This window comes from Benincasa hispida, chromosome 2 (assembly GCF_009727055.1).
Source record: "Benincasa hispida cultivar B227 chromosome 2, ASM972705v1, whole genome shotgun sequence".
Lineage (NCBI taxonomy): Eukaryota > Viridiplantae > Streptophyta > Magnoliopsida > Cucurbitales > Cucurbitaceae > Benincasa > Benincasa hispida.
Window position 1 is genome coordinate 54,596,248 of NC_052350.1, and position 14,544 is coordinate 54,610,791.

A 14,544-nucleotide genomic window follows, 5' to 3' on the forward strand; every position below is an offset into this window, starting at 1 on the left:
GCTATGCGGTGATGTGTATGCGGCGGATGAATAAAAGAATGATGGGGGATTTTAAGCTACAGACTACTCCTACTCTTAACAAACAGACTAAGCGATGAGAATATGAATGAGAGGTAGAGACACGACAACTGTTGACACGTAATAAAATTCATGGAAAATATATAAAATGTGAGGATGTCTTCATCGCAACCCTAAGCTTGACCGCAAGGGCAACCCTAGCCAACGCCAACTAATGCATCCATGCCATACACGCCCGTCGCAAATGCACGTTATTTATATTAGCAAACGAAACTTATTCCTAATCTTCATTCTTGCTTATGCGATCTTAATCTAGCTCTCTCAAGCATCGATTCTAACCTAGCTCTCCCGAGTCTTAGGTTCTTTCTTTAGACTCTCTCCCGAGTAGCTCTAAAGGTGTGATGGGCGCATATATAAGACAAGGTAACCACAAAAGCCTGGTTGACATAAGATTATTCCTATCTCTAGTGAAAACTTGCTTACACTGCTTAATGCGACCATCCACTTACACTCTCAGGCAGTTAGTTGTTGTTGATTTTACTCATAGACAAGCATTGCGTCCGCTTATAGACAAGTGCTGTTACAGCTTCACACTAAGCAAATAAGGTTTTCTCATACACTCACACAACGCACACATGCCAGTGGTTTGCTACATGCTTCATATTCCTATGTTGCATGATTAAGTATGTGATACTCTAACAATCTCACTAAGTGATGCAATGAAGGTTAAATATGCTAAGTAATGAAGATGGAGATGGAGTCGAAGGAAATTATAGAAATGCATTATTCACAAAATGTATTAATTTCTTAAGGCATAATGTAATACAATACAATATAAGAAAGAAGAAAAATGGAAAAGGCTAGCTGGAAATAATGTTTTGCTTCCAGCAGATGTGTGTGTCAAGGTTGTTGGTGGTGCCATGGAAGAGCGGTGGAGCTGACTCTCTCAAGATCTAACTCCGACGAAGGCTCTGGTCGTCACTCGGAATGGATGAAGGAGATGAAGATTTCTCATGCTTTCCTTTCATGCATTCGTCTGGATCATAATGATCCACCTGAAGGTAGAAACTCGGATGGAAACCTTGGATAATCTGAAGTTATGCTTAGCGGCTTCTATTTATAGAGATTGATCGCTAACAACATTAATGGACTTGCTCTGATTTTGACATCCGCGGTGCGTTGGCCTTTTTCTGAATCTCGACTGCTAACGCCGTGGTAGGTGAAATGTCAACATCATCTTTTGATTTTCCTGAGATATGCGTTGATGCTTCCATTCCACCAACCTTGCGGTAATCCTGCTATTATGGTTATCATCGTGTAACCACAATCTTGAAAATACCGCATAATAGTGGGTTAGCCGAGATTCTTAATGTTGAACGACGCAATCTCATTTTCTCATGAATTCCTAACATAATTGCCGCATATTCTGCTTTACAGCCCTCATAATTCAAAATAAAAGGCCTAAGATGACGTGCGTTTCTACATNCTATTATGGTTATCATCGTGTAACCACAATCTTGAAATGACCGCATTCGCTTGGTTACAACAACTTCTACACGATGACTGCATCTTCTATGCGATGACCGCATTCACTCGACGACTGCAATTCCCATATGATGGACACATTCGTTTGACAGCCGCAATACCCATACGACTGTCGTACGCGATCACCGCATGCGATTAATAGACGCAATATTCATGCATCGACGTATGCGATCGTCTCTATGATAGCCCGTCTTTCGCGTCTACATCCGCTTTTTGCGTTAACTACAAAGATAGACAATTCAACGCATAATAACGCATAATAGTGGGTTAGCCGAGATTCTTAATGTTGAACGACGCAAACTCTTTTTCTCATGAATTCCTAACATAATTGCCGCATATTCTGCTTTACAGCCCTCATAATTCAAAATAAAAGGCCTAAGATGACGTGCGTTTCTACATGTCATCACTGACCAAATTTCATCACGAGCTAACGGTTAGAACTCCAGTTAACGACAAATTTGTAAAAGTTGTCCTTGAAAAATCGAACTGCACTACATTGTTTCTTTCCATTTTTTCTTGTTTTTCCGGGTTCTTTTCATAGAAACTTAAGACACGAACATATAGACTCGATTTACAGTAAAAAGAATACCCATAAACATTGGGTTTTACATTGATCATCAATTAAAAATATAAATCTAAATGCCTAAAGCCTAAACAGTCAACCCACAAACCATAATTAAAATCACATACATCTCATGCATATATTTTAACAACAACCCATCATTCTATTATGATTTTGTTTCTAAAAAATGAAAAATCAAAATTTCAAAAATTGGGCTATGATACCAATTGAAGGGATCGAATCCCGAGCGGAAGCGTGTAACCACCTTGCAATTTTGTTTTCGATTTTACATTAAAAAATTATGGAATAAAAATAATAACATAATGGATAAAAAATCAAGATTAGTATGCATTTAAGAGAAGAAAAGAGGGAAGAGCTAAACTTTACCTTTGTAGATTCCGAAATTCTTCACGATTCCCTCCGCGTCTTCTCTAGAACATCTCTTCAATGATTAAGGGATACCACCATAAGTGACATCTTGTTATTCTCTAGGATCCCAATAATTGGATGTATGGTCTCCAAGACTTGGAAGAGGAAGAATAAGTAGTAGAGAAAAGAAGAGAGATTTTGAGAGAAGTAGTAGGAGACTAGGATTCAAAATTTCCAATTCAACTGTGTTACAAACATGGGCCATGAAGACCTATTTACAAAGAGGAATGGTGACCCCTTCTCCTGGTCTTTACTATTCCTACTCTAATTCTAATTTAATTAAATAACTTTTATTTAATTAATTAGCCCAATAATTAAATAACTATATATATTAAATCCAATTAATATGTATAATTAATTAATAAATAAATAAACATCACATGTTTATTTATCTCTACTTCTCAAAAATTAATTAAACAACTATATTAAATCATATTTTATATAGAATTAATCAACATATAATTATCACATATTTATATGTATCCATCTCTTTTATATTTGAATCTTATTCAAAAAAAAAAAAAAATTCCCTCTTAATTATTGATCACATCTATAATTAACCATATTATATTAGTTTCATTAATATGCAATTGATTTGAACAATTCAAACCATTTCTCTTATATATCCTTTAGTAAGGTAACAAGTGGACCTTATAGACCTATAGATTAGAAGCTCCAATGGTATAAGATTAATTAGTTAAACTCTTTAATAAATTAATCAATTTTCATTAACTACCGGCCGCTTCACTAAAGATCGATAGCTGCATTCTTCGCACTGTATATTTATTTCTGTGTCCATGGATATAACCAATCAACAATAAGGCGGCCCTTCACAAATTGCTCATAACTATAGCTAGGTTAAAATACCATTTTACCCCTATAGTTACATCTAACTCCTTAAATACAAGTAATCCCTCTAATGAAAAATTAATTTATAGTCCAACTATAAACTAATACCTCTTTGGCCAGTGAGAGGTTGAGGCCTCAATGTTCAAGACCCAGAATCCGCTATTAAGGGAGCAATTTATCTACTTTCTCTAAGTTTTGGGAAACGAGTAAATTCAATCTTATGTAATTGTGTTCCCAGCTCCCTATTCGGACAAGTCCCCAAAATGGTAGGCTTGTTAAGTCGACTAACAAGGACACTCTCATCCATACAAATCAAAGGATTGCCCTTACAGACAAGAGTTCACAACTCACTCAGGATTAAGGTCTAGTCATCTATGGTCATCTTAGTGAATGTAAGTCTCTTCTAGCAACGGTGTTATATAGAGAGACTATTCATTTCGCGGTCCGGTCTTATACAAACTTTTTGTATAGAATACTCCACTCATATGTCTCCACACACTACAAGAATTTTGGGCTTTAATGTCGGTTGGAAAAAGTGATATCGGATGTATAATGTAGGTTTTAAACAAAAAAAAAAATGGATTTTTGATGTCGATTTTAAACTGACATTGAAGATGGGATTTAATGTCGGTTTTAAAAAGACATTAAAGGTCTAATTTTTTTTCTTACTTTATTAAAAAATCCCTTTCATTTTTCAACACTTGCACCTATCTTTCCTACCAAAACCCTTTCATTTCTCTCTTACCCAAACCCTATCTCTCCTTGGCCGTGCAAATCAGGGTGTCTGTCGTTCGTCCGTCAGTCTCCATCACGTTTGGGTCTCTCCTGGTCATGGGTCTCTCCATGGTGGATCCTGGTTCTCGCACATCCCAAATGCGAATGGTGCAATCGCCAGAGGCAGAAGCAAAAACATTGTCGTGATGAGGAATAGACGTAATAGGCATGCTCTTTGAATGTTCTGACACTAGTGGGGCGGTCTAGGGTCCAAAGCTTGGTGGTATCGTCCTAGAAGAAAGTAAAAAAGAGGTCGAATGAACGGGGTTGTAATCAGCAGAGTGAACCTCGCGAGTATGTTCGTGGAAGGAACGAATGGGATTAGATGTGGGGGGAAGAGCGAGGTTGTAAAGCTTGACAGAGCTATCGGCGATGGCGGCGACGAGAAGGGAGTCGTGAGATTTGGACCAAGAGACGTCGTAGACTCCATCGGCAGTGTCGAAGGCGATGTGCTCAGATGTGGGACCGGCGGGATTGAGATTGAGGACGTGAAGTCGACCATTGCCAAGGATTCTGAAATGTTGAGCGGTGGAAACGACGATGCGGGATTCGTAGAAGGGGCTAAACTTGATGGAGTAGCCATTAAAGGGAGTCTTAAAGACGAGCATGATTGAGGAGTGAGGAGCACCTCTCTGTCTCTCTCTCTCTCTGAAGTCTAATCTCACCCTCTCGGTTAGTTTGAAGCTACGTATCTCTTTTTTAATCCCTTTATCCAACTACAAAGCCCATTTTGTGCTCAAGTCAATGTCGTGGTTCTTCTTTTTAGCAACATGGTGAGTTTGTTTGTAGCTTGTTTTTAGTTTGATTTTTTTGCTCAATCTCTTGGCTTTAAACATGGGGTTATTTCAATATTATGGCTCTAGAACTCCTTCCCCATTTCTTCTTTTCTTATGCCTCTTCTTGTCCTAAACTCCAATATTCGGCCTACTATGGCTGAAGCTCATGCTAATTTATCTTCAGCTTATAAGAACAAGTATAAGGCTGGGAGACATGCGGCATGTCATGGATCATGGTTTGGTTCTACCTTGATTTTTGGCCATTTAATTTCAAAGGTTTGCTCTGATGTCTTCCATTACTGGTTGAAATCTTTGTTTCAGTTTGCTCTTGCGGAGAGAAAAATCCAGTTACTACTGTTACCATAATATGGTTCTGGCTTGGCAATCTGGTTAGAGAAGGAAACCATTCTAAACATGTTTTCCATTGAATAAAAAATAAACCAACATCACACCGGGAGTATCACTGAGAGAATTTATTCTGACAAACTTTTGGAGGCCTACCAGTGACTTTTCTCTTCAGGTGAGGCCCTAGAAACTTCTATTGTTCATTCGGTTCAAGCATTTTGTTTCCAGAGAAGATTAATACTATTAAAACTAAGAGAAAAATACATGGTAAGTTGACGATCTTGAACTTTTATCTCAGCTAATTAATTGTATTGAGGGGATTGATATAAGAAATCAGATGATCACGTGCAAATGATATACGCTTAATTGTAATCATGTTAAGCTGAACTTTCCAAATTAATAATGGTAAATGGTTAATCACTTGCAACTAATGAGAATTAGTGTCGGAGTCATTGATCAATATGGGGACATTGATCTGAAATATTTTTGGGGCTTCAAAATTTGACAGCCTTGTATTCATTTCTGAAATTAGTGATTTAAGTTGTTCGAACAATGTAATGTAATAGTTTTCTTCATTTAATATTCATTTTGGTGCAGAAAGTGTTTTAGTACATCCTCTGAGTCCGAGTTTATCTGGCTGTGAACAAGTTGTGGAACTTGGAAACGACATGTTTGGATCAAATGATGTGGATATGGAGAAAGAGACAATGGCAATGCCAAAGAAACAAAACTATGTTTCTCAATCTGCAGTTGCTCTACGCTGTTGAGTTATGCCTCCTCCTTGCATGAAGAACCCATACTTGAAAGATGCTTCAGATGTAGGCGTAGACCCATTTGGTAATCAAAGAACAAAATATGCAGGTACAGTTCACTTAGTTCTTAATGACATCAAAAGTAATAAAACATTTTTTTGAAATCGTTTCTTCTCTGTTTTATCCATTGTTGTATTTTCCTTTAATATCATTTCTTGTAAGTTTGAGCATTAGATTCTTTTTGTTATATCAATGAAAGGTCTTGTTTCCTTTAAAAATATATTTTTTTGAAATCGTCTTTTGTAGTATGATAGATTTTTCTGGGAAATGAATTAGTTTTGTGTTTTTCAATTTTGTGTAGGATTTTTTCCTGAGCTGTTTAGTGGAGATGGTCTTTCAAGATATCACACTGATTTTCATGAGATAAAGGTATCCAGAAACATCTAGTTAGTGTCTGCAAGCTTCTGCTGATAGAGATTGGGATTTTTTCTATTAATATTCAATTCAGGCTATCAAATTTTGCAATAACTTCCTTCTATTTTCAGCAAATAGGGATTGGAAATTTTAGCCATCTTCAAGGTATTGAAAAGGATTGATGGCTTCTTATATGCTGTCAAACAAAGCACAAGATCGTTGAATCAAGACATAGAAAGGTTACTTCTTTTGGTGCATGTCTGTATATGTTTAACCTCTAAACACTAGCAAATGTGTAATTGAAGTTTTTCCTTCCCTTTGTAGGAGGAGAGCTTTGATGGAAGTTCAAGCTTTGGCAACTTTAGATTAGTAAATTTATCTAGATATGGTTTTCCATTTATTATATTTATTTGTTGTCATTGTTCTCTTTTTCTTCTCTGGTGCAATTTTTTATTTGTTCTTGATTGTTATCCTCTATTGAACGTGTAGGATCTCATGGAAACATTGTTGGATACTACTCTTCATGGTTTGAAAATGAACAACTCTGTATTCAAATGGAGCTCTGTGATTGTAGTTTATCAATTGGCAGGTATTCTCACCCATTCTCTGCGGTAGATGCACTGAGAGCCTTGTATTTGGTGAGGTTTAGTTCTATTTTGAGCTATGAAACATTACATTATCTGCATATGACATTTCATTCCAAAAATGTTTCTTTTTTTAACACACGATGACATTAATGAAAGCTTAATTTTAATTTGTTACTTGAAAGAGTAAATTTTTTATTTCTGCAGTTCATTTAATACGTTAATTTGAATAGGAAATGCCTCTTTTGAAAAATAATGACCCGAAATGTTATAAGTTATGTACTATTGTTTTTTCTTCATACATTCCAATTCTTATGTAGCCTTAAAATATTTAATATGTAAGCTTTATCCATTCCAAATTTTAAGTTCTAAAACTGGTAATTCTTGAAATTCATGGCTTCTCTGCTGACAATGAAACTACAAACAGATTGCAAAGGCATTGCTTTTTGTGCACGAGAAAGGAGTAGCTCATTTAGACGTGAAACCTGACAATATTTATGTCAAAGATGGTGTCTTTAAACTTGGTGATTTTGGGTGTGTTACCTTTCTTGATAAGAGCCTACCGATTGAGGAGGGTGATGCACGCTATATGCCTCAAGAAATTCTGAATGAAAGATATGATTATCTAGACAAAGTTGATATTTTCTCCTTGGAAGCTGCTATTTATGAGATTGTCCGAGGATCCACATTACCAGAAACGTATTTCATGAACCTTAAGGAGGGAAAATTGTCACTCCTTCCTGGTCATTCATTGCAATTTCAAAACTTAATCAAGGTACTGATTACTAATGTTGTATTTTGTTTTCTTTCATTTCTATTGACTATGCCTTTTGGCTTGGACTCATCCTCTGGTGAACCTTATGGTGGAATCTGGTCATGATATACTTACCCATATTTGCATTTCTTTCCACTAGTTTTACTTTCCACTAAAAATGTAAAAAGTTGTCATTGTCAAAAGGTCAAAACTTATGCCACCTAAAGTAAAACTGTACAAAGTTGCATCCCTACCTTCCAAAAGACAAAAGGAAGCTGCATTTATTTATTCCCCCTTAGAAGTAACACTCGTTTATGACTCATGGGTATCATTTATTTGTAGTTTAGATTTGATTCAAGGTGCTCGAGTTTGTAGGTCGCACTATGGTAGTTTGTGGGTTATTCATGCACTATGGTAGTCTTTGTGACAAATTTTGAGGTTTGAAGTATATTGTGAGCTAAATTTGCTTATTAATGTATGTGTTCTTGAATATTCATTTTTTGGGAATTCTGATAGTTCTGTTGAGAACAAGTGGTTGTGAAATATTTTTGGGAGTGTGTTTCTTTGAACAGGTTCAAGGTAAATTTTTGGTTTTGTTGTGGTAACATTGTTATGCTACCGAAAATTTTCCATCGTCTTCGTATCTCATATCTAGGTAACCAAGCTTCTCTTCTTCAAGATCTTGAAAAAGAAGATTCTTTCATTTATTCAACTATTGAGTTTTCTTGTTTTGCAGATGCAACAAAGGAGTAAATATTTGGTATTGCAACCTCTTTATGCTTTTTCTTGGGGAACTTTAGATCCAACATATTCACTACAAAAATTTTGCCTTAAATGTACCATTTATGCACATTCCCAATAAACACGGTTAGTTGAATATGAATTCTTATCACATTTTCACTTTCAATCCTTTGTCTTAAACCTTTTTTGTTTGTGATCCTTTGAACAATAATGGTCAAACAAAAATGCCTACAACCAGACACTTCTGAAGCTAGGGGGTTGGTTCAAGAAGAATAATGAAGGGATCCATACTTACCAAGTGGAGAGAGATAGTAATCTCATAATGTTTGTATTACTTGTAATTTGTGTTTTCAAAGCCTGAATTATTGTACAACCTTTTAAATTATAATTTTATAGCAGAATTTATGGATTAAATGTAATAGATTTACAATCCATACATGAATAATATGTCAGAGCCACAACGTTCAATGATGATGTGCCATGTTATACTTTTTGACCAAAAAAATGGATTCGGCAACGAAATTTTTTTAAAAAAGGACAGATTCGGGCTTCAATGTCGATTCATAATTAAAAAAAAATAGAGGCTTTAATGTTGGTTGAAAATTAAAGTAGATTTACAATCCATACATGAATAATATGTCATAGCCACAACGTTCAATGATGATGTGTCATGTTATACTTTTTGACCAAAATAATGGATTCGGCAACGAAATTTAAAAAAAAAAAACGGACAGATTCGGGCTTTAATGTCGATTGGAAATTTCACTGAAGGTCTTTAATGTCGCGACATTGAAGGCTGTGTTATTGAAGCCCTTTATTGTCGGTTTAAAACCAACATTAAAGGCAACCAGCATTAAAGGGCTTTAATAACACTATCTTTAATGTCGGTTTAAAACCGACATTAAAGCCTAAATTTCTTCTAGTGATATGAACGATTAGGATCAGATCATTTGTAGCACTTTACAACAACTGTAACATCTGCAAAGTAAGTCATATCCGTAGTGTCACTAGGATAAGGTATCCAACCTTATCCATCTACTACAAATCATTTAGGTTATTACTTAAACATGATCCACCTTTATGTCTCTACATACATGTTTAAATTTCATAAAAAAACCTTAGATCTTAGTTTATTAGATTAAATTAATGCAATCTAAACATTAATAAAATATCTCTTACTTTATTAGATATATAATTTGTCTTAAAAAACTATAAGATACACTCGATTTAGGACATTAACTCCAACTGGTTGATGCTGCCTCCAAAGTCGCATAGGGCTTGCCCTATATAAACTCTTCCAATGGAACAGGGAATGGTGAAACTCCCTAGATCTCACATTTTTTGTGGAATAATGGTGCTACAATCTTGTGTTAATGGGACAATCTCAAAATTTCCCATCTTGTTTTTCTTTGATGTGATATCTTTTAAGAATTTGGCATAAGACGACATCTACTCCAATGCCTTGATGAGTGGAATTTTAATCTACAATTGTTTTAACACTCCGAGGAAGTGTTGGAATTGGCCTTCATCATTCTTCTTTTACAATCTTTCTAGGTATAGAGGTAGTTGCACCTCATTTGATGCCTTTAAAGTAAAAGCTATCGATGAGTCTCTGCGTTCCTTTTGGTTTTCATGTGATGGTACTGTTGGTTCATCAAAAGAATACTTCTATGCCTCATTAGTGGACTTGTTTGATTTTTCCTTCGGATGTTCTTTCATGATGCGACCACTTTTTAATGTCGTTGTGTGATATTGTTCTTTGCTTGAACATCCCGCATTGTGAAGAACTTTAGTGTTGCTTGATAGTGAGCCTTGTGGTATGTTTTTCAACTCTCCAATGATCTTCCCTTTTTTAATTTCAAGATTTCAAATGGATGTCGCTTGATTTTCCATAACTGCCTCATTTTTCTGTATGTATAATTTTAACAAATTTTCCAAAGGTGAATTTATTGGATGTTGCAATGAGCTTGATGCTTGTTAGTGCCCATTCTATCTTTGATGGAATCTAGGTGGTCCATCTCTAGAGGTACTATGTCACACCCCCACCCAGATTACCTCTTAATCTGAAAGAGGATATGACCATGGTAGTTACTAGCCCTACCGCTAGCACTCACCACCTTAGCCGTCTAATCAAAATGCCAACCTGTTAAACATTAATAATGTATGCATACAGCATGTCTCCTTACGGTTCTACGTAAGATTATATAAACACATGCATACAGCCATGACATAACATCTACGGAAAAAAAAATATTTACAGTTGGGCCCAAACATCTCTAACAAAGCCCTAGTCCCTCTCAAAACATGTGTACATAAAAAAATCATCAACCTAAATCTTCTTAATAAGCCGGGCCTTTCAGTGGAAAGCAGCAACAAGATCAACCTTGAGGAATCTGACCACTACCTGTAAATGGAAAACACAGAAAATCTATGAACTGGTAGCCCAGTGAGTGTATAGAATCATATTATATCATGCATTACATCACTATAAACATGTAAGTATACTCATGAGTATCTCAAGCAACTTTCTCTATATATAGCTTTAAATCATTCTTGGACGTCATTAAACATCATTATTCCTTAGTTGAGAACGAGCCTAAAAAATGCTCTAACTCTAAATGTCTATTACCGGCCAAGAGACCCTTACTTTGGCCTCTCTTTGGTGGTGTATGGCATAGGAGACCCATACTTCGGACTCTCATTCCGAACTACCTACGTGCATGTGGATTTTTCTAAGTACCGTCAATACCTTAGGTACTATACTCAGATACCTTCTCCATGTCCTTTAGTATTGGGTTATTTCTTAGCATCAAATTAAGTTTCATTGCATGTCATTTACACAAGAACTCATTCTATCATAACCTTCCTCTAGGAAGCATATTTCAACATTAGAAACTTAACTTTTGTAATGATTTACAACATACCTTGGCATGTGTTAAACTTATACAAGCTGGGGAAGATACGTTAAGCTATTCATTAACCATTTGTTGCTTGATGGAGTATAAATTCACCATTAATATCACTGTAACTTAATTGGCCTTATATGCATAAGTATTGAAAACATTAAGTTCACTTAGTCACTCATAGCTCGTCGAGGCTCTTAAAGGTTTATACGCCTGTCCTAGCTCTTCTTGGCCCGAAAGGACATAATTCCCAGTTAAACTTCTTAGAATTCTTAGTAAAATACCTCAAATAGTTCATTTACTAATGGAACATTCATCAACAAAGACAGCATTACTAGCGAGATAATCATCATGAGTGAATTCATCCTCATAAGCGAGATCCTCATGAGTGATATCCTCATGAGCGAGATCCCCATCATGAGCGAGATCAAGCTTTTCCTAGCAAAACATTCTTCCTAGCGATACTCACCTCCTCTAAGAAGCTTTGCTTCCTCACCAACGAGATTCAGCCCACATTTCTAGCGAGATTTTCTTCTTGAGTGAGATCCTTATCACAAAATCAGTGAGATTATCATCCTGAGTGAGATCCTCATCCTCCTCATCTCGCTCTTGCTCTCCACGGTGAGTTGTTTGCTTGTTCTTCCCAAGTAGCTGTCTACTTCTGCATAGGTTCTCTGTTTCAACTTCAAAAATTCATAACTCAAAATCCAGAACTCTTTTCAAGAAACTTCCTTCTACAAACTTGTTTAAATTGAGTTAACGTTCTTACTTTAAAATGTCAGCAGAAAATTCCTTATAGTTTTGCCTGGAGCTGTGAATTTTCACCTCGAGCCCTGATTAATCCGAGATTCTGCCTCCTCTTCAAATTCTTCACTTCTTGTTCTTCTCTTCTTGTATTCTTTCTCTGAAAAGAAAACCTTGAAAATTAGATTCTCCCAGTGTTTAAATGGAACTGATTTCACTAAATTTGCTCAAGCCAATGGCCGAAACCATGCTTTTGAATTTTCATCTTCCTTTTTATCTTCCTGCCGCCTCCCGAGTTTAAGGATTAAACCGCCACATCACCCCATATTTAGTTCCTCTAGCCAAACCAATAAATGAGCTTCCTCATTTAATATGTTTTTCTTTTCGTTTCTCCATAACTCCTATAAATTAACATAGATTTCCAATTGTTAAGTATTTAATATAACATTCCCTTGAATAGACATGCTTATCTAGGAAACTTAGAGTTCGGGGTTTACATTCACCTTCCCCTTAAAAGAAATTTCGTCCTCGAAATTTACCTGATATGTCATTTGAAAATTTGAGGATATTTCTTCCTCATTTGTTCTTCAGGTTCCCAGGTAGCTTCCTCGATTCCATGATTACGCCATAGCATCTTCACCAAAGGAATCGTCTTACTTCTGAGTACCTGGTCTTTCTTTTCTAAAATCTCGATGGGCTCTTCCTCATAAGATAAATCTTCCTTGAGTTGTACTGGTTGTGCTGCTAGTATGTGCATAGGATCAGGCACGTATTTCCTTAACATTGACACATGAAATACATCGTGAATACGAGTTAGCTTCATCGGCAACTGCAACCTATATGCTGTTGGACCAACTCGTTCCACAATTTCATATGGTTCGATGTATCGTGGACTTAACTTCACTTTTCTCCCAAACCAGAGAATTCCTTTCCATGGGGACAGCCGAGGAAATACCCGATCTCCGACTTCAAATTCTAGTTCTCTTCTTCGCTTGTCAGCATAGCTCTTCTGTCTATCGCGGGCTGCCTTAAGATTATCCTTGATAAGCTTCACATTCTCTATTGTTTGTTGAACTAATTCTGGACCCAATAAGTGGCGTTCTCTGACTTCATTCCAACATATTGGGGTTCTGCTCGACCGAACAACGCTTCTTAGGGAGCCATTCCGATACTAGAATGGTAGCTATTGTTATATGCAAATTCAATCAATGGTAAGTATGTATCCCAACTTCCTTTGAATTGTAATACACAAGCTCTCAACATATCTTCTAGTGTCTGTATAGTTCTTTTCGACTATCCATCTGTTTGTGGATGAAAATCAGTACTGAAATGCAATTTAGTACCCATAGCCTTCTGTAAACTAGGCCAAAATTTTGAAGTACACCTCGAGTCTCGGTCTAACACTATCAACACTAGGGCTCCATATTGACTGATTATCCTATCAACATAAATCTTAACTAGACAGTCTAGTGTAAAAGTAACTTTTACTGGTATAAACTTGGCCGTCTTGGTTAGTCTATCGACTATTACCTAAATACCATCATATCCTGATGGCGTCCTAGGTAATCCAAACAAGAAGTCCATTATCACATGCTCCCACTTCCACTCAGGCACTGGGAGTGGATTGAGTAATCCTACTGGTCTTTGTCTCTTAGGTTTCACTTGTTGACAGAGTATACATCGATCCACATATTCTGCTATGTCTCTCTTCATCCCAGGCCACTAGTAAGATCTCTTCAAAGTTCTATACATCTTGGTGCTTCCTGGATGCATAGCATAAGCGGAACTATGTGCTTCCTCCATAATGGCTTGCTTAAGTTGTAGCTTACTAGGCACACACATTCTTCCCTCCCTCTCTAGAACATTATCTGCTCTCAGTTGAAAGTCAACTCTGATTCCCTTACTTACATCATCAGCAATTTTCTGAAGGTTAAGGTTTTTCAACTGATCCTACTTAAGGTCTTCTACTAGGGTAGGCCTTACCTAGAATGTAGCTATCACTCCTCCTGACGGTCCCACTGATAAGGCGGTTCTAGAATTCCTGAACTCCTGCAATAGCATTCCTCTCATTGAACCAATATGGCCTTGGGTCCCGAGGATTTCCTACTTAGTGCGTCCGCTACAACATTAGCCTTACCAGGGTGGTACTCGATGGAACAGTCATAATCTTTGATCAATTCAATCCATCTTCTTTGTCTTAAATTTAACTATTTTTTATCAAAGATATATTTTAAACTTTTGTGATCTGTGAATATTTTGCAGTGCTCTCCAAATAGGTAATGTCTCCCAAACTTCAGAGATAAAACAACTGCTGCCAGCTCCAGATCATGCGGAGGATAAATGCTCTCGTGCTT

General features: G+C 36.5%; 2 pseudogenes; one reads left to right on the plus strand and one right to left on the minus strand.

Annotated features, from left to right (window-relative positions):
* Positions 1 to 4,155: 4,155 nt before the first annotated feature.
* On the minus strand, positions 4,156 to 4,785 carry LOC120072156 (annotated as a pseudogene).
* A 321-nt stretch (positions 4,786 to 5,106) lies between these two features.
* On the plus strand, positions 5,107 to 7,928 carry LOC120072157 (annotated as a pseudogene).
* The last annotated feature ends 6,616 nt before the right edge of the window (positions 7,929 to 14,544 follow it).